Raw genomic sequence first — 19,287 nt, 5'->3', positions numbered from 1 at the left:
TTTTTTTTTTGCTTGGTAACACCTGGTCTGAATCTAGCCTCTTGTGATATTATGAAATTTGAGGTAGAAATAGGAAAGGCAGTTCAGGGACAGTGTCAGAGCTGACCCTCTGACCTGAGAAAGAATGATAAATAAATAGAGATTTTATTAAATAATTTTTGAAATTGAGTTTTTAAATACATTGTTTTCTCAAAGGTTTGAAAATATTTGGTCTAATTTTTAGCATACTTCTGCCAATTAATATCATAGCCTCTTTGTTCTAGAGTTGCTATTAGAAAAAATTGCTTTTGGGTTACTTAGGAAGAAGTCCAATTTTATAGTTTAAATCTTATTAAAAGTGTCAATACAGACAAGTGGTTCAGACTCAGATGTTGATATATGCTTGAACTTCTGGGCATGTGCCAGATAAATTCTTCTTACTCCTACAAGGTTAATATATTCAAATATCTATAAACCAGGTTGGGTGCTGACAATGAGGCCAGTTTATAAAAAAAAAATGTGAAGAGGCAGAAGAGTATCTGACTCATGAGCTGTTTCATAGCTGCATTGCTGTAGGATGCATTAAACCATGCAGGTGGTGTGGACAGCCTGGCTGTGTGGCATTATCCCAGCTCGGGGCTGGATCCAGTCAGTGGGAGGATCAGTGAAGATGGAACTAGGTGAGGGACAACAGACATAATGGCAATGAGGGGAAATCCTGTGAGATATCAAGGAAAAACTGGTAGCCAGGCAACAGCCAGGGTCCAGAGAGGTGGTGGAGCCTCCATCCACAGAGACACTCAGAACTCCACTAGGCAGGAAATTCTTCTCTGACTACATTTAAGCTTAAGACTGTGTCCTCTCCTTCTCCAGGCAGCAGCTGACAGAACCAGAGGACAAAGACTTAAGCAGTGCCAAGGGAAATGAAGGTTGGGTATTAGGAAAAGGATTTTTACTGAAAGAGTGATAAAGTCTGCCCAGGGAGGTGGTGGAGTCACCATCCATGGATGTGTTTAAAGACAGATTGGATGTGGCAGTTGGTGCCATGATTGAGTTGAGGTGTTAGGGCACGAGTTGGACTCAGTCATCTTAAAGGTCTCTTCCAGCCTTGTGATTCAGTGATTTCAAAGGGCTGACTTCTATGACATCAGTTTTTTTTTTTTTCTCTCCTCACGGTGCTAGCATGGTCGTACAGGAAACCTTTTCTATCTCATTGCTTGCATTTTATAGGCATCACAAATAATTTCAAGCAAAACAGAAAAAACTGTATGTTTTTATACAAATGAATATATATATAATTATATGTATTTTTATAACAGGTATTTAAATTGGGACCTTATTTTCACTAAATCAATGCTAAAGACAAGACAAAAGAATCCCAGGTGCTCAGGCTGATTGGGATGATTAGCCTTTTGTTTTGGGTAAGCCTGGTGTGTCTCTTACACTGTTCAGCAGCTGGTGTGCATGCCTGCTAATGTAAAAGTACATTATATTCAGGATAAGAGTTACTGCCTTTGCTCATTTGGGGCAACTTTGGGTATGCCAAGCTTCTTGTGATAAATCATGTTTCATGAACCTACTGCTTGGAAAGAAAAGGAGAAAGAGGTAATGAGAACAACAGGATTTGTGTGTTTGGGTGATATTTAAAGTGATGCAGTCTGACTTTCATTCATAATGTTCATTCTCACAGTTTTATAAGAAGAATGGATTGCAGTTTTGATCTGGTTTAAAATGAGCTTCATTTGATCAGGTTGATATAATGATATAAAACTGAAATAAAGTGATGACATTCATCCAGAGAAGGAATTACGTTTCCAGGGGATGCAGTCTGCCCTGTAGCTCAAGCCCTCCATCCTGAATGGAATTTTTTCAATGTGATGTGATTGCTAATATGAGTCACAACAGCATCCATTAGCTTTGTCTTGGAACTCTAAAAGATGCATGAAATTAAAATCTAGATGTGGACTGGTCAAGAATTATGAGTCATTCTTCTATTTAAGAAACATAAAAAAAAAATCACTCATAAACCTTAGATGTTGGTTCAGGCTTTATCTCAACAAGTCCGGTGTGTTTATAATGATCCGGCTTCAGTACAAGTAAATGAGTAAGCTGTGTATGATTTGGGGTTGCACTGAGTGCAAACCTGTAGTTTTGTGTGTTTTTAAATGAAGCTCATTCAGTAAAAGCACAATCTATAAGTTCAGGGCATGCCATGTCCCAGTCTGAACTGTGTTTCCTGCTTCATATGTGATGTTTGTGAAGGGGTTATCACACACAGAGCTGCAGCTTTCATGGGCAGAGGTGTCCTTGGGACAGAGATGGTTCAAGGGGGAGTGATGGTTTGCCAGTGTGAGCTCCTGGTGATGTAGTGCTTTTAACATAACATCTTTTTGGAGTTTTGGCAGAGGATTCTCTTGTGGCATCTGACAGTGCAGGAGTTGTCTTCCTCCTGCTGCCAAGTGCTGTTTCACTTACACTTAGTCAAATTAATGTCTTCCATTTAATAGAGTGAACTGATTTTATAATTCCTCTCTTGAAGTTTTTAACACTAGTAATGTAAACAATAGACAAACCCTAGAGCTTGTTCTGGGGATTGACCTGGAAACCAAAATAGAGAAAAATAAAGGTGAAGACAACCTCTGTGACCATCCAAGCTTTCTTCCTTTACCAGTGGCAACTTTCTTCCTGTGGGTCCTTGTGCTGCCTTGCCTTTTTTGGCACAGTGCTGTGACCAGCTTCAGCAGAGTAGTAATGACCTGTGAGTGCAGTGTGTGCCAGTGCATGTGTCATGGATGCCCTCTCTGACTCTGATGTGCTGCGCACAAATCTGAGATGAGCATCAGTATTATCTTCTTTCATGGCAAAAATGCAACAGTTTCCTGTTACTGCTTGCAAATACCAAAGCACAGCAGAGGCTGCAATTTACTTTAGGAATAATTTCCATTATCAATGAATCATCTCCTCTCTTTTTTAATTAGATGAGAAAGGCAGACATGCCAAGTCCCAGTGCACTAGCATATTAAGGAAAACTTATAATAAAGATGTGTACTTTTCCACTAAAGTACCTGCATCTCTTTGCAGAACAGCTGAGGAAATGATTGAGAATATTATAGCCCAAGAATTCCTACTTTCTCATGATATATTAAGTGATTACTGTGTACTTGTGGTTGTTCCATTCCTTGGCCCTCCAGCAACTGCACTGTTGTTAATTTGCTTTGTTAATTTGCTAATTTAGCTCTGTTGTTTTAAATTGCTATATTTTAGTTGAATATAATTGAATAGCATTTCTAATGACAGATGTAGGATTCCTCTTCCTCTTGGATAATGTGATCTGAATAAATGTGGGGACTAGAAAAATAAACACAATTGCTGTCTTTTACCATGTTGTGTAAGCTGTTTAGACTCCTTACCGGTCTTCTGCCGGGACCACTGTCATACACTTGTCCATCAGATGCTCAGACTAGCCTTGGTCTGTGAAATGATACTGCCTTTTGCTTTCTGTTTCTGTGAATTGCCAGAGTCTCTCAGTAAAATACAGGTCTAAAAATTTCCCATATGCATTTTGAGTAAAAACGAATCTTGGGAATATGTAAACAGATATTGCTTTTCTGAGAACTAGTAATTCTTTGCTTGTATCTATTCCCCTGTAACTGGGCAGATATTCCCTCCTTTGTGCTGGAAACAACATCTGTATGTGGCCACATGTTCATCTATATTACAAAACCCATCCAGATAAGCTAAAAAAACCAATAGAAGCTAAGAAAGAAAAATCCCCAAACCAAACTTATCTGCACTGTGGGGTTTAAAGAGGTCTAGCTAAGTGTGAGGCTGAAACTTGGGGACTTCTTTTGATGAGTTTTATCTCAGATGCTTTACCACAAGCTCTGGATCCTGTAGAAGATGCTGACTGACCTCACAGAGGTGCTTTGTTTTTTTTTTTTTTGATGATGAAATTGTGTATTTTAAAAGAGTCGAAATCACCACAGATGGATTAGGGAAGGACACATTTGTTCATCTAAATCAGTTTTTCTAGCTTAGACAACTAACCTCATTTGAAATGACTGAATGATTTAAAGTAAGGAAAGGTTGAATTTTCATCAATTTTCTCCTTTACACTTTACCATAAAATCCCAAACAGCCTCTTCCTCAAAGGGTCCAAAGTCTAAGAAATCATTAAGTAAAATTACTCTGCAGAGCACAAGGCCATCTTTTTCTTCCTTTGGAGGTCACCCAGCCACTGTTGCTCTCCTGTGCCTCCATGGTTATTTCTCAGAGCCTGCCCATCGTGTGAGCTCTGTCAGCTGAGCCTCTTGTGGCTCCACCAGGCCATGAGCTGCTGTCTGAGCTCCTATTACAATGGTGAGAATTCAGAAAAAGCGGGAGTAGAAGAAAGTACATTTGATCTATTTTTCTTTTTGTCTAGTTCATGCACTCTGCTTCATGCTTATCCATTCACGTCTATCCACTGCTAGGGGTACAATCTCCTCTCCAGTTTTAAACTGGAGCAGTTGCATGTTCCAGCTGTTTCTGTGGAATTTCAGGAGACCATGATGTATTTCAAATCAGCAAGATTTTCATTTTGTCTTCCTTCTGCCTCCCAATTGCAAGTTCCTGGTCTGATTCCTAGTTAACAGTGACTGGAAAAAGGGAAGGAGCTTTCTTCAGCAGCTGCATGATTTTTAGTGCTAGTTCTTGTACATGTAGCTTCCTGCATATGAGCAGCTTATTTTTTATGGGTCTTATTGTCTTAGATAATCAGTGCTGTATGATAATTATCTTAAGGAATTAAAAATATATTTCAAAAAAATCAAGATTTTAGTAAGACATAGTGATAAATTTGCTTTCAATAAGACTTATCAAGGATAGATACTAGAAATTTGAGCAAGGATGGGAGGTGGTCATGACTAGATTCTCAACTTTAGCCTGGGAAAACTGCTTCTGCCTCTTTACAGAAATGCCAGACTTCATTACTGAAGTGTTTTGAGATGCTTGAAAATTCCTCAGTGAGGATTAGGTATGATTATTTAAGTATTTTTAGGTTATACACAACTTGTCAAAAGTGAGTAATACTGGCCTTACCTCTAGAGGGCCTGTGCAGTTTACTATTTCCTCTTCTGTGTATCCATCTTACGGGAAAGGTCCCTGTGCAAGAACAACATGCTATTGTAGCAGTCTATCAGAAATATTTGAGGCTTCATTGCCAGTGAGCCCCAGGGGCCTGTGCACGGCTTATTGCTCAAGCAGTTACAGCAGAATAGCAGCCTGTTACCCACTGCCTGAATACTCCTGAAACCTTCTGCCTTTCTTCTTTTCTTATTTTAATTCCTTTTTTTTTTTTTTTTTTGTGCCTTAGAATACTGGAAAACAGGATGTAGGGGGGTGGATTTGCAGGCTTTTAGCTGTATGTCTGAGGTTCAGTAGTTCCATGTTGAGATGGTATTGCATTACTTCAGCTGATAGGTTTGTGTGTAAACACATGTACATTGACTACAGTCTGGTTTACATCCTTTCAACTTGCACCTGATAAATTTCAGAAAGCAAAAGCCCCCTACAAATACTAAATAGGGATAAGTGAAAACAAGCCATGAATTTGTTCCATTAATGGGCTCCACATGTTCTCAGATCTGCCTTCATATTTTGTCTATTTTTTTTTCCCTAATCAGCAATTTGAGAGTCGTACAGCAAATTAAGAGAAGTGCTTTCAACAACCATAGCTAAACATGAAACAGTTATGATAATGAAGTACCTTTGGGTCCCCTCAGATTCAGAAAGAATGGGAAAAAACTAATTTCCTGAAGAGATTTCCCAGTCATTCTGCATAATCTCCACTAAACCTGCCTCCAATTCTCATAGGATGATTCCCCAGTCAGCACATCTGCAGAGGTGTGTGGTTCCTCTGCTGTGTTACAGCCCAGAGCACCTTCAGCTGTGACTTCCACTTCATCTCACCCAATTTAACTCTCTGCAAGTACAGAAGGCTCATAATGAGCAGGTTGCCATAAGTTTTTAAAGAAGCAGCAGGAAACATCTTAGTGCAACTGTCAGTCTGTGCACGTACTGTGGGCGCTTGCTCTCCCTGATAGCCTGGAGCTTAAAAGCGCTGTTCTCTGCCAAGGGAGAGGCAGCTATCTTCAATCTGGCATCTGAAAATGACAAAGTGATCTATCAAGCAGAATTAGGAGCACAGATCCTTCCTGTTCTGTTTAGCTTTGTAATTTAATCTGAGTCAAACCAGAGGCCTGGCCTGAGGAGAAGTGCTCCTTCAAATCTAATGAAGCAGTCCTCCGATTTACCATCATGCAAACATTAATATGTAAACTTCCTATGTATATAAAAGACAAAAAGGCACATTGTATCTGACAGAAGTTACTTTTCAAGGTATGCTAATTCTGAAGCTCTCCTTCTCTTGGATTCTTCTTCACACTCTCTGTGGGCTTTCATAGCTACCTTTCTATTTTTCCATGCACTCCAGAGATCCTGGCTGAATTCCTACCCTTTGCCTAGGCATATTCATGAAAATAGGCTTAGAAGTGTCACACAGAACTTGTGAAAAACTTCTCTGGGCTGCCAGGACTTGGAAGAAAAGTCTGCTTATGACTTCATTGATTTTTGTCATGTTTATATGTTTTGATTTTTGTCCTGTTTATATATTTTTGTCTAGGGAATGAACTTTGTGTTTTCTGTACTAGATGGATATGGTCTGTAATAAGACTATCCAGATATTCTGGCTGGGGTTTTTTTTTATTTATTTTGTTTGGGTTTGTTTGTTTGGTTTTATTGTTAAACTTTTTGTGTGTGCTGCCAGCTCGATAAAATGCTTTGAAGTTAGAATGACTCCACATATGTATGGAGGGTCAAGATGCAATAGAATGTGTGCATAAGGGAGGAACTCAGAGTTCCTCAGATCAGCATAACTTTTTTACCATATCCTATTTCTCTTCCTGGAATACTTCTTCACACCAGCTGTGCGGTGCTGGTATAATGCTGAATGTATTTATGATACATGTCTACTTAAGAGACTTAGAGATACTTTTATTGAAATAGAGTGTTTAATATTTTCCCCAAAAATGGCTCATGTGAAAAATGATTGACCAAGGGTCCTTTCATCTGACTTCCATGGCTTTATTTTTCATACTGCCTTGCTTCTCTTCCACTCCTGCTTCTCTGTGTCATTCCTGGTGTTTTGATTGTAAGTTTTCTGGTAGAACCTGTCTCTCATCTCATATCTGTCTAGCACATCACAAAAGGACAGCAACTTCAGAGGGCTTTCTGGTAAAACTGTTAAAAACACAGAAATATTTCTGAAGAATAGTAAAATGAACATGCTCTTTTTGTTGCTGTTCAGGATCTGGTAAGAGATCAGCTAAGGTATAGAAGCCTTAATATGTGTGACTGCCTCATATGTACCCATTTAGAAGGTTAAACTATTATCAGGGCTCCTGTGTTTGTTTTTACTACACAAGAAAGTTCTAAAGATGACATAAGAAGTCATTTCAGATGCTAAAACATTCTTAAATGTTCCACAGCAATGCAGTGGAAATAATGACAAAAATGGAGTAGAAATGCTTTAAAAATAGCAACACTGATGAAAGAAGTTGCAAGTACCATCTAAAAAGAGGACAATTTGACTGAAATCCTAGGCTTGGTAGAATCTTCTTACAGTTGTGCTTTCTTAAGAGAAACACCATTTAATTGTTCATTTCCCACTGAAGTTCTATATTGGTGCACAGCCTTAAACCAAACTCAACAAATTTCTCTGTGGGCCATTTGAGTTCAATAACCTAACTTGGCTGTGGAGATTTTTTTACAACAGCTAAGCTCAGGCTGGATTGCCTGAGGCATGTGTTCCATTCCCTGCTTTAACCTCTGCTGCTTTCCCACATCCTTGGGAAATTTTGAAAACTGAGTTTCCACTTGGAATGAAACTAGATGTAGGAAAACAGAAGCAGCAATAAAGTGTAGCATAGTAGTGCATGCATTTAGTGCAAACTTCAAGTTTCTTTAGCTCACTTGTGGCAGTTTCAGCAATTTCCTTTTTTCATCTAGCAAAAGAGCTATTAAAAACTGATATGCAAATGAGGTAATGTCAGTTAATTTAATTTCTTTAGCAGAGAACACAGATAGCAATGGAATATTCCTTCTCATCTGTGATGGAGAAGGTTCTGGGATTCTCTCTTTTATCCCCATGTCATTTTGCCAAGTAATTTTCCAGTAATTCAGGAGTTGGCAGGCCATGAAGGGCTGTAGCAGGAGCAACATGATGCTCTGACAGCTGGATGACTCCAGCACAGGCAGTAGGCCAGTAAGGGCATTGCAAAAGTTCTGATTACTCTTCTCAATGGGGACAGCAGGCTGGTCTTTTACTCTGTAGAATTCTGTCAGCCTGATTTGATATAGAAACTACTTGCTCTGCCATTGCATCCTGGTTTTATTCTGTGCTGCTCATGCCTGTAAAGGCATGTACTGAATAAGCTATCCAGATGTTTGGTGTGATTTGGGCTGTTGTAGTTTTCTGTATAATTCCTCTGGTCGGGTCTATTTGCTTGACTCTTGGAAACACAGCAACAGATAGCAACTAAAAAGAAAACTGTTTAAGTGTTTTTCTTTGCTGGAGTTTTCCTTGGAGATGGCTTTTGCCATTTGAAGTCAATGTTAGAGAGCTCTGGTGTTTGACCCTTAGCCTTTCCTATGGAGACTGCACATGTACAGATCACTTCTTCCTCCCAGGTGTCAAAGGCAGCTGAGCTGCAACTGCACTGGAACTTTGATTGACATTATCAAAACACTGTGTAGGGAATCCCAGCTCATTCCCTTTTGCTTCCCTGGATGGATTGGATGTGTTAGTTGTTTTGTACCCTACTGTGTTTATGCCAGGAATTATTATGTTTCTGCATATCCCTGACAAGCAACCTCAGCTGAATGAGACCTGCTTGTCATCAGTAGATTCTAAGCATGTACATCTTTTATACATCAAATCTGGAACATTTTTAGTGTAGCCCTCTTCAGTGTAAGATCAGAAACATGTCTCAGGTTGCTCTTGGCACTTTTTTCCTTATTGCAGTTGAAACCAACAATTGTACTGTTGTTCCAGCCTGGAAGAATGTGTTAATTGACCCAAAGCCCAGAAGTGCTCAGGGTACAAGCAGCAGATAACAGAGAGGCTTTTCTCTGTCTGTAGATAAATTGACATCACCACTGAAAACAGTGGTGCAGCATTAGTAATGTCCTCAAGGCCAGTGCTATATTAACTTGTTTCCTTTGGACAGCAAAGAGCAGCCATTCCAGGAGGGAAAACAAAGCCTTCCCCCCTTCTCCATAGCCTTGGGCTACAACATGTATTATTAGGAAGGAATGATTCATATAAAAATAGCAACTGTTCACTGGTAATGGGTCTTCAGTGGTTTGGTTTATTTTGGTATTCCTTTTTCAGTTCATATGAAAACCATGGTTTTTTTGTTTGTTGGTGTCTTTTTTCCCCACCTTCACGTGCTCGTAAATTTGCTATATTTGGGAGATTTTCTAACATGCAAACAAAAAATATGTTCTGTTCTGTCAAAATTCAAGTTCTTGCAGAATAAAGAGATAATGAAAAATTTCAGTGATGTTCCCAGATTCCTGTAAAACATGAAGAAAACCATTGTGGTTTTTAATCATCTTGCTCCTGAAAGGGTTGAACTTTCAACAAGGATTGTTGAAGACAGGCATCAGTATGCAAAATTCATCCCAGGTGGCAAAGGCATAAAAAGACTGAAACCAGGGGGTCACAGAATAGGAAGTATTGAGCAACCTTAATAATAGGTGGTGCTATCAGACTTGCCTATAAATAATCCACATTGTCAGGAAAGTAATGGATATTCTGTATTCAACATTCCTGTGAGTCAAGAGTAAGTGGTTCACCAGATTTTCATTATTGGTGTGTCTACAGCTTTGTTTAAGTATTATGCCTGCATTTGGGACCAGGGAATGTTATAAGCATCTTTTCACCACTGGGTGCTCTGTGACAGCCACCTTGCCTCACACAAACAGCTGAAATCCTCTAAGTGTGTTTTCAGAAGAGTTGTTGCCACAGCTTGGGAAATGGAGGCAATCAATATGTTTTAGAATTTTTTGGGAATGAAGGATGTCCACAAGAGATTGAGAGAACTGATGTTTATTTCAAAAATAATTTTGAAAAGTAGGTGTGGGTTTTGCAAATTTTTTTTTCCAGCTGCAGGAAGAGTTCCTACCACTTGCTGGCAGAGGGGGCTGTCTGTCCGTGGTTGACAGAACATCCTCCTGTCAGGAAACAGCAGGGGAACCAAAGTCACTCTCGAGAGTAGTGTGGTACACAGGGCAAGGAAGCAAGAAAAACAGGAGTTACAAGTGTTTAAGTGATTTTATTGGCTATAACAGACACCCTTCTTTAGAACCTAATGGGAGGGGAGGCAATATTTGACCTCTTAGATCACGAAAGATATTTACTAATATTTTTCCCCGAACAAAATATCTGTTAAATGCAGATGCACAGGGCAGCAAGCAAACTAACAGGAAGTGTCAGAGTAACATTTCAGCCATTGTAAAAAGATAAACAGGAGCTGTACAGGAGAAATTCTGATGTTAATTCAATTTTAAGGCAGTTACTTATAGACATTGGTAGACTTATTTAATTCTTCAAGCCTATTCTTGAATTATGCTGATAAGGCAAATTTAAAGGCAAAACCCCCTAGATTCTTAAGTTTCTGCTTCAAGATGCCAAGAGGAATGAAAGATTTGTCAATGAATATAGGCTAGAATGGTCAGTAAATGGAAATATTGTTTCAGGAATGCTGTGAAAGTGAAGCTGTTAATTTGAGGTGTTATGTTAATTTGAGGTCTGTGTTACTTTGGTGATATAAAGGGATAAAACCAAGATTTTTAAACAGCAAAAATAAATACCTGGTAGGATGCCTTAATAATGAAAGGAAAGAGTTGAAACTTGCCATGAACAACCCTAATTCAGCAGAAAACCTTCTGTGGCTAGCGAGTATTCTCATTTGAATACAGTACTTTGTTTGGGCTTATCTATCCACTCATTCACTCTCCTGTATAAACTAGTTCAGTCTGAATCTGAGGATGAAAAGAAGTGCCAACCGCTTCTATTGGTGTTGTTGGAGAGAATGTAAATGGCCTCCTGAAGACCGAGGTGGGATTTGACCGTGCATCCTGGCTGTGCTGCAGCACCGAAGTGCTCAGCATGTGCTGGTTGAACTGCTTGCCCACATATTTTCCTCCCAGGTGTTTCTGGCCCTGCTGCTGCTGTGTGGTCCACCTAGGCTCAGTGTGCTTGGGTGTGTGTGCAGGATCCTGCAGCCACAGCAGGGGTGGTGCAATTAGGCTGCTCCTGGTTGGCAACCAGAGCACTGCAACTTGAAAATAAGCTCTATTGAATTTATGTGGGGTACCCATTTCAGAAGTAAGCCACAAGATCTGTACATTTGAATACACAGTCTGTATTTCTTCTGTGTGGGGTGTAAACTCCCCCTTTCCTGCCCCACATGTCTATGTTAACTAAAGGCCACAGGGAAACCCACATAATTAAAAGGCACTGAGGTCATGAGCTGGTTATGAGGCAATTTAGGTTTCTTGTGCAGGCCTGTTGGGTCGATAGAGATGCAAGTCTGCTCTTGATAGGAACAATGATCTTCTTTTGTAGAACATGAAGGAGAAAAACATGATTTAGGAAAGCCTAGTGCCTCACTGAGGCTTAATTGCATTTTCAGAGATGCATACAGCATTCTGTTTCACTTCAGGATGCACACGGCTGGTCCTGTCACCACTGAAGTATTAAATCTGAGATATATCACAGTTAAAGTAGCATCCCTGTTGAAAATAACATCTGAGTAAACATTTACTCAACTGAGAAACTGAGTGTGGAAAATACTGCTTGAAAAGCTGCTCATTGCTATGAAACAGGACTAGGGGGGAGAAAAGCACAATTTCCTGTGAAATTGCGTTTGGCTTCACACCTCTGTGGTTCTCAGAAATCCCACAAGGAGTATGTGCTTGCTGAATGTCAGCCGACTTTAGAGAGTGAGCATGTGTGGGATGGCAGATTTTAGTCACCCACCTGAGCCAGGAGCTGAGCTTCTATCACATCAGTACATGTTCATCAATCTCTAGAAGCTCCAAAAACTACATGGGCACCTTAAACTGCCTAACTGCTTCTGATGCTCACTATTCAATATTTTTATCACTTTTCTGCCCTAGCCTTGCTATAGAGATGCTAGAAAACATGACAGTGCCCTTTGAGATTAATAATGATGTCAATTTTTAACATTTAGCAAACACATTGATACTTCTATTGAAGCTCAGTGTTTTCCAGTGTTGGTGCAGCCAGAAGCAAGTCAGACGCCCAGAAGATGACTTGTGATTTGCAGAAGAGTAATAACTAATATACATATAACTTTATATACACATTTTAACAGCTTATTTCACATTCTGTTAAGATCTTTTAAGAGTATTGGGCAACAACACCAGAATCAATGGAAATATTTTTCTTTTTTTTGTAACGGAAAGACAGGAACGTTCAGGTTGTAGATTGTGTAGATTTCTCTTATGAGAAAAATGAGTCCTTAACTTGGTCCTTTCTGTATGAAAACAAATAGCTGAAGGGAAGGAAGTGCAGACTCTCCGGATGGTGAAGTTACATCCCAGAGTAAATGTCTTTAGTTATCAAGGAACCAAACAAGATCAGGTCTTCAGTATTTTAAATTGACATCCTTTCTGTTTCAATTTCTTGTATTCAAGATTTATAGTCTTCATTTAAAATGTATTACTTTACCTCTATCAACCATGAATGAAAGACTAATACAAAGCCAGTACAGTTCAACAGTCAGTTTTCTTGCAGGCTGAATCTGGAGCTTAATCTAGCTGGTGAATTTCACCCTAATGGCATGTCATGTGATGCACATGATATGGTTAATTTTTCTTTCAGCTTTTTCTGCTCAAGATGCATTTATCAATCTATAGCTCAACTGCTTATATTAATGTTTTCTTGAGAGTAAAGTGGCACCCACCTGTGACAAATTGTGAACCATGGACCGTGATCCGTGATTCTCTTTAGTGCAGCCTGGCAAAGAAAAAGCAGCATGCACTTTGAGTAGTTGATACTGCTTTAAATAGTGTGACACGGAGTGGTGATGTCCCAGCTGTCCTGAATTCTAACAGTTTTCCCTACATCTTCCTATGAGGTTAGATCGATCTGTTTCTCATTTAACTAACAGCTGAATTCTTCTGCAGGTGCAGGATTTGTTTTGATGTACTCCCTTGATCTTGACCCATATCTGAATAATTGAGGATTGGGTAGAATCTTTTATAAATGAGCTAATCATTATACATTAAAGCCTATTAGAGTCAATTGGTTTAATTCCCAGTAGAGCTAGTGAAGTCCTTATCTGTGTCAAAATCTTGACAACAAAAGGACTGCCTGTAGCAGAGAAGATAAGCTTCCCTCCCCTTCCCCCCTTCTGATGGTACTTTTAAAGAATCTCCTATGCAAAGGTGGCCGTGTGGAATTAGCTGTGAGAGCAGGTGTCAGACTTGTCAATAACTAGCTAAATGTCAACAGTTTGTGTTTGGGGTTTTTTTAATCCTTTAAATGAAGCATGGCAAACGTTGATACACGGATGCTAATGGCAAAATGATTGTAAAAGCATCTTTGCCAAAGTTTACAACTCTGTGAGCAAAATTAGGGTATGTAAAATGTACTGCAGCACTGGAATACTCAGTGCCTATCTGCAATCCTGCCTTCAGAAGGCACTGAACCTACCATGCACCTGCAGATCAGGCCTACAAAGCCATACTGTCTCTTGTGACCTCCACATGCAGGACTCTGCTAGTCCATAGCCCAGCCAGCTGCCTGACTTGTTTGGTGCTTAACACAGAGATTGGAAATTATGATACAAAGTAGGGTGCAAAAATTATGTCTATTTTTTTAATGGCATTTGTTTAGTTGAAAAAAGAAAAAAAGTGGGGGTGAGTACACCTGTAATCTTGAACTAACCAGTTGGGAAGTGAAGATTTATGTGATAACTTTGAAAATGGAGGAATAAAGATCATGTGTTGTGGAAAGGTATTTTCCACAATAAACAGTAGACAATTTGTGAGTTTGATTCTGTTTGGCTGGGGTTTTTTGAGGTGGGATGTGGTTTGGAGGATTTTTTATAGTGTTATGAAAGAATGGGTTATTAAGGTATCTTGTTATAAATGTGGAATTAGGAAGTGGTAACTGATTTGAATGGGAGAGGATGTTTTCTTCTGTAATATCTAGAACACACATAAATAATATACGTAGTTGGTTGAATGCAGATTTTGAGTGCTAATATTTCTGCCAATAACCTCAACCCACATATGAAGGAACTAAATTTCTTGAGTGAGATTGGGGTCATTGAGCCTCTGTGCTAATTTATTTCTTGTCCATTGCCAGGCAGACAGTGCCAAGTGCAGTGCGTCAGATTGCATGGCAAGAACATGATATGTTTTATCAGGATCTGCCTGCCAAAGCTAGACCACATAATATTTTGAACTGCTTTCAAACTACAATTCCTGAGAGAGGGGAGGGAGAGTATGATGCTCTAATCTTGCTCTTGGTGACTTTTTCTGTTGCATATTTATTAAAAATATTATTAAAATAAAACCATTAATATAGGAATGCAACATTAGTTCTAATTCTTTGATAGTATTAACTGTAGGCAAAGTTGGATTTTTATAACCTCATTTTCACCAAACAAATGAGTCTTACTGGGGTGATGTAAAGCTGATTACTATTTGTTTTAAGTTGTGACTGATGATATATTCCACTTATTGAAGTGGACAGGGAAGTAAATAAGAGGAGGATCACATGAACTTAAAGACATATACAAATTGCAGCACAGCTAATTCCTGGAATTTTTTTTTCATTATCAAGATAGGAACAAAACTAGAGCACACACTTTGGTACTCTTGTTTTCCTGCATTTATTAAGCTAAAACACGTCCCTTATGTGATGGCTTAAGAGGGAACAGAAGATAGAATTTTGGAGACAAGACTCTTCATAATTGCTGTTTATTAGCACAGTAAACGCTTGCCAGCAGTGGGGGAGCAGTGTTTGCCCCAGCTTTGCTGCCGGTCCCTCCCTCTGCAGCCCAGGAGAGGCTGTGCTGCACTGCCCTGCCCAGAGCTGGGCTCCCTGAGCCACCACAGCTCAGCGTGGCTGCTCTGGTTCCTCGTGCCTTTGTGGAGGTCAGCCCGACTGAGAATCACAGCACTTGCCCTGACATTGCACCTTTCTCGTGTTCACAGCCAGGAGCAGAGCAAAGAAAAATTGCATCTACATTAACTGTAGAAGAATTTTCTGAGGCTGTCCTAGAGGGCACTAAATCAGTTGTGCTATCGATTTTGTAGAAAAGACAGCTGCAGAGCAGATGTAAGGACTGTGATAATCAAAATCATTAGCTTCAAGCTTGAGATAATTTAAACTACCTTGTTGTATACTCAAACAGATGAGCAAGCCTAGTGGATTATCTAACGAGAGCACAACTTAAATATCTGGTTTATGTTGCAGGAAGATGAACATGTGACTATAGTGTGCAATTGGTTGAGTTAGCAGGGTAAAATTTTGGCTCCGTCATTCTGTCCAATCCAGCTGGAGATGTTGAGAGAAGGAATGTCTCAGCCCTGTCATGTAACTGGTTATAAAAACTAGGTGCAAGCAGTATTAACAAAGTAAGTTTTAAATTCCTTTTCTGAAATTTGTGCTGTATCAAAATGAGGTGATGTTTTCTAATATAAACTATATTTTCAATAGCTACTTACTTTTTGAAAAATGCAAAATTAAAGCTCTCATTATTTGTTGGAAGCCCTGCTTCCTCGTGTATCTTAGCATCTAGACTTAGAGAAATAAATGAGCCAGTTCAATACACTGGATTTCCCCAAATGTCTGTCAAAAAACTGTCTTCACTTTCAGAAGATGGTGGCTAATTATGACTACAACACAGACAGTAATGAGGAAATTACTTCACCTTTAATAATTCACTTTCAAAATGGAGACCTTTTCTCAAAGCAATGCTTTCCATCTGGTCTGAGATTTCACCGAGCTGCTGGATCAGGGAAGCAGAAGTGAGAAGCTTGATGGCTTTGCAGCTTGATGTTCTCATTGCAATGTGAAATGTGGAGTGTATTGCACGGGGCTGAGTCAATCAATTGAATATACAGATATGCTTGGCTTGTGGGCTGCAGTGGAATAAGTGTTTGTGGCTTGTGTTCTCCTGTAGGGTATATGGGTGCAGGGAGCAAAAGGGCAGGGCAGGACAAATTTCTAAGCTGTGGATTTTTGCATTAAACTGCTGCGTACTGATCATTCTCTGTAGAATTCATGGAGGTAAAGTAGTTTTTAAAATCCCTTTGTTCCAAGTTGAGACTTGTGAGAGGATTTTTTAATGTGTGGAAAGCATTTTGGATACTGACAGTATGGTGCAAAATATTTTGGTGGTTTTTGTAGCTTGGAGGATGGCTCTGTACCAGATGACAGATAAGAATGTCCATGCTTGCATAAAAAGTTGAAAGTTTTTCAAGTAACTGTCTTCAAAATGGCAATTAGTTAAAAAAGGATGTTATGTAGATAACTTTTTGATGAGTTCTTTTAGAGAGTGAACTGTATGGGCAGGATCAGCAAACTGGATGAACCTGTTAGAACTTTCATCTGAACTCATCTTGTGTGTAGAAAGCATCCTGGATGTCTTGATAGTCATGGCCTGTACTGCACTGTGTATCAACAGTGAAATGCTGGTGTAGTTGGAGAAGTGTCTTCTAGCCACCCACAGCATTTCAGGTTTCTGTGACCTTATTACCATCTCTCTCTTCATGAAAGCTGGTGATGAAAGTGCACTCAATAGACCTCTTACCATTATCCAGCCTGTTTCCTGTGATCCTCTTAAAAGAGTTAGGGAGAATTCCTGGCTGGGAAATGAATCTTAGGGTTAATGCAGTCTATCTTATCTCAGATCCCAGTGGGAGAATAGGCTTTCTGTAATTCAGCTGCAGGTTATCCCTTCTTTGTGCAGACAAGATGGATGGGGAGATAGAGCTGCTTGTTTAAAAAAATGACCAGAGTAGGTTTTTGGAAGACAAGAAAATATTTGGTTCCAATTGGACACATGAGCAGAAAGGTTTGAGTGTAATAAATGGGACATTTTTAGAAATGATAATGTTTTATTTAAAGTAATAGCTTTAGAGAAATAAGGCATCTACATTATTGAAAGCGATAAAACCATGTTGTCAGGGTCTGAATGTAAAACCAGGTTCTGCCTCATCTCCCAGTCATTACATCTGTTAGCTATCTCCTGATTAAATAAAAGCTCTTTTAGATTTAGTAACTTTGCTCTGGATATTGTGGCATCACTGTGCATGTAATGGTTTTAATAAATTTCATTTATAGAACTAAACAGAAAAGCAGTCACTGGCAGAGAGGGCTCTGGCTGCAATATGTTAACTCTTTGGAAACCCACTGTCAGCCAGCACATGTCTGGAACCTCACCTACATCATTACAGACAACTGCTTTGCATGGGGGTTTTGTTGTTGTTTGGTGTTGGTTTTTTTTTGTTGTTGTTTTTTTGTTTGGTTTTTTTTTTTGTGTGTGTGTGTTGTGTTTTTTTTAATATGTTTAATTCGGGTATATAAAGTAACTGTATAGTGCCTACAGTTGATAATACACAATTATATTTGTTTTCCCTTTACAATGTGGGATTTTTTTAGTAAAGATAGAATTTCTCATAATATTTTTGCTGTTAACTTAGATTCTAACCTAAGTCTTCTTCCTGGTGTGTTTTAACCCCAGCCAGCAAGTTAACACCATCCATCTGCTCACTCACTCTCCCTTGATGGGGTGAGGGATAGAATCAGAAGGGTAAAAGAGTGAGCAAACTCCTGGGATGAGATAAGAACAGTTTAATAATTGTGCACCTGCTCGCTGGCAGAGCATGGGAAACTGCAAAGTCCTTGACTTAGGGTCAGCACTGCTCAGCAACAGCCAAACATCAGTGTGAAACTAACCACTGCTCTGTACCCAGCTACTAGGAAGAAAATTAACTCTATCCCAGCCAAACCCAGGACTTGAGGTTTCCAAAAACCCCAGAGGATACATCAGAAGTGTCAAATCTTAGAAAGATAAGAGCAATCTGAAAGAACCATTTAATAGTAAGCCTATTCTCTAGACTTTGGACCTGCCCTGGTGCTGACTGTAAGCCTATCGCATCTGTGATAAAACAACACATCTGTGTTTTAATTTATTTTCAGGTAGGAAACAAGGCTCTAGATCAAATAAACACATTTTTGGTAGTAAAAGGTAATTTTTGTGTGATCCCAGTGAATGGTTGCTAAGTCTACTTTGTGTAAATCTCCAGAGAATATGCTAACTTTCAGCTGCTTGGCTCTAAACTCAGGCTGAAACAGGACAGATGTGTAAGTCTGGAGGTTGCCAGTTCAAATTCTCCATGTTGGCCAAAGGTTTAGTGTCGTGTGTGTATGTGTTATTATACCTTATTATTCATTGTGTGTGCTGCAGATAGAAAGGAATATATCCACTAGAGCAGAACCTTCGTTTTAAGGGTAGCTTCATTATTTTGTGGCAGCAGGAAATTGCAAGATAGCAGTAACTTTTATTCATAGGTGTCATTCTCTGTTGTACAGCAATAGCACTGGGAGCAGCCCTGGGGCCCATTCTGTTCATGTTAAAATCTACTTATCTGATTGTTCCTTCAAGAATGTTGGAGAGGGAAAACACAGAAATTATTTAGAAATAATTTTTAGGGAATATGAAAAGAGAAAACAAGTCAAGTGTGTGTAGTTCTTTTTTCCTCTCAGATTCCAGAAACAGAATCTGCACAAAGAAAAGATCTTCACTCTTACATACATATTTCTTCCTTACCTTCCTTTGTGTGTTGCCTTTTCAGGGGCAAGGTAATAATCTTTAAGAGTAAAATCTACCTCACAGATTTGAACGGGGAATGTTGCCTTTGGCTGGTTTATGTTCATGGCCAATACTGATTGCTTCTGCTATCACTGCTTGCAAGCAAGCTATTGCACCTTGTTTCCCCTGATGACAGCAGGCAGTTGTGTGGCTTGCTTGCATCAAGTTATTGGCATGTACCTGGGAGATGGGGGGGCTTGACATTACTCTGCAACATGAGCCATCTTCTTGGAGACTTCTGCAGTGCAAACTGTGCTGATTGAATAATAATCTCAGGGAATGATTGATTTTTTTTTCCAAATGAAATTTATTTCAATGCATTTGGAGGAAGAGAGCACTGTGTTCA

Source organism: Ammospiza caudacuta, chromosome 9 (genome assembly GCF_027887145.1).
Source record: "Ammospiza caudacuta isolate bAmmCau1 chromosome 9, bAmmCau1.pri, whole genome shotgun sequence".
Classification (NCBI taxonomy): domain Eukaryota; kingdom Metazoa; phylum Chordata; class Aves; order Passeriformes; family Passerellidae; genus Ammospiza; species Ammospiza caudacuta.
Note: the sequence above shows the minus strand (reverse complement) of the source record.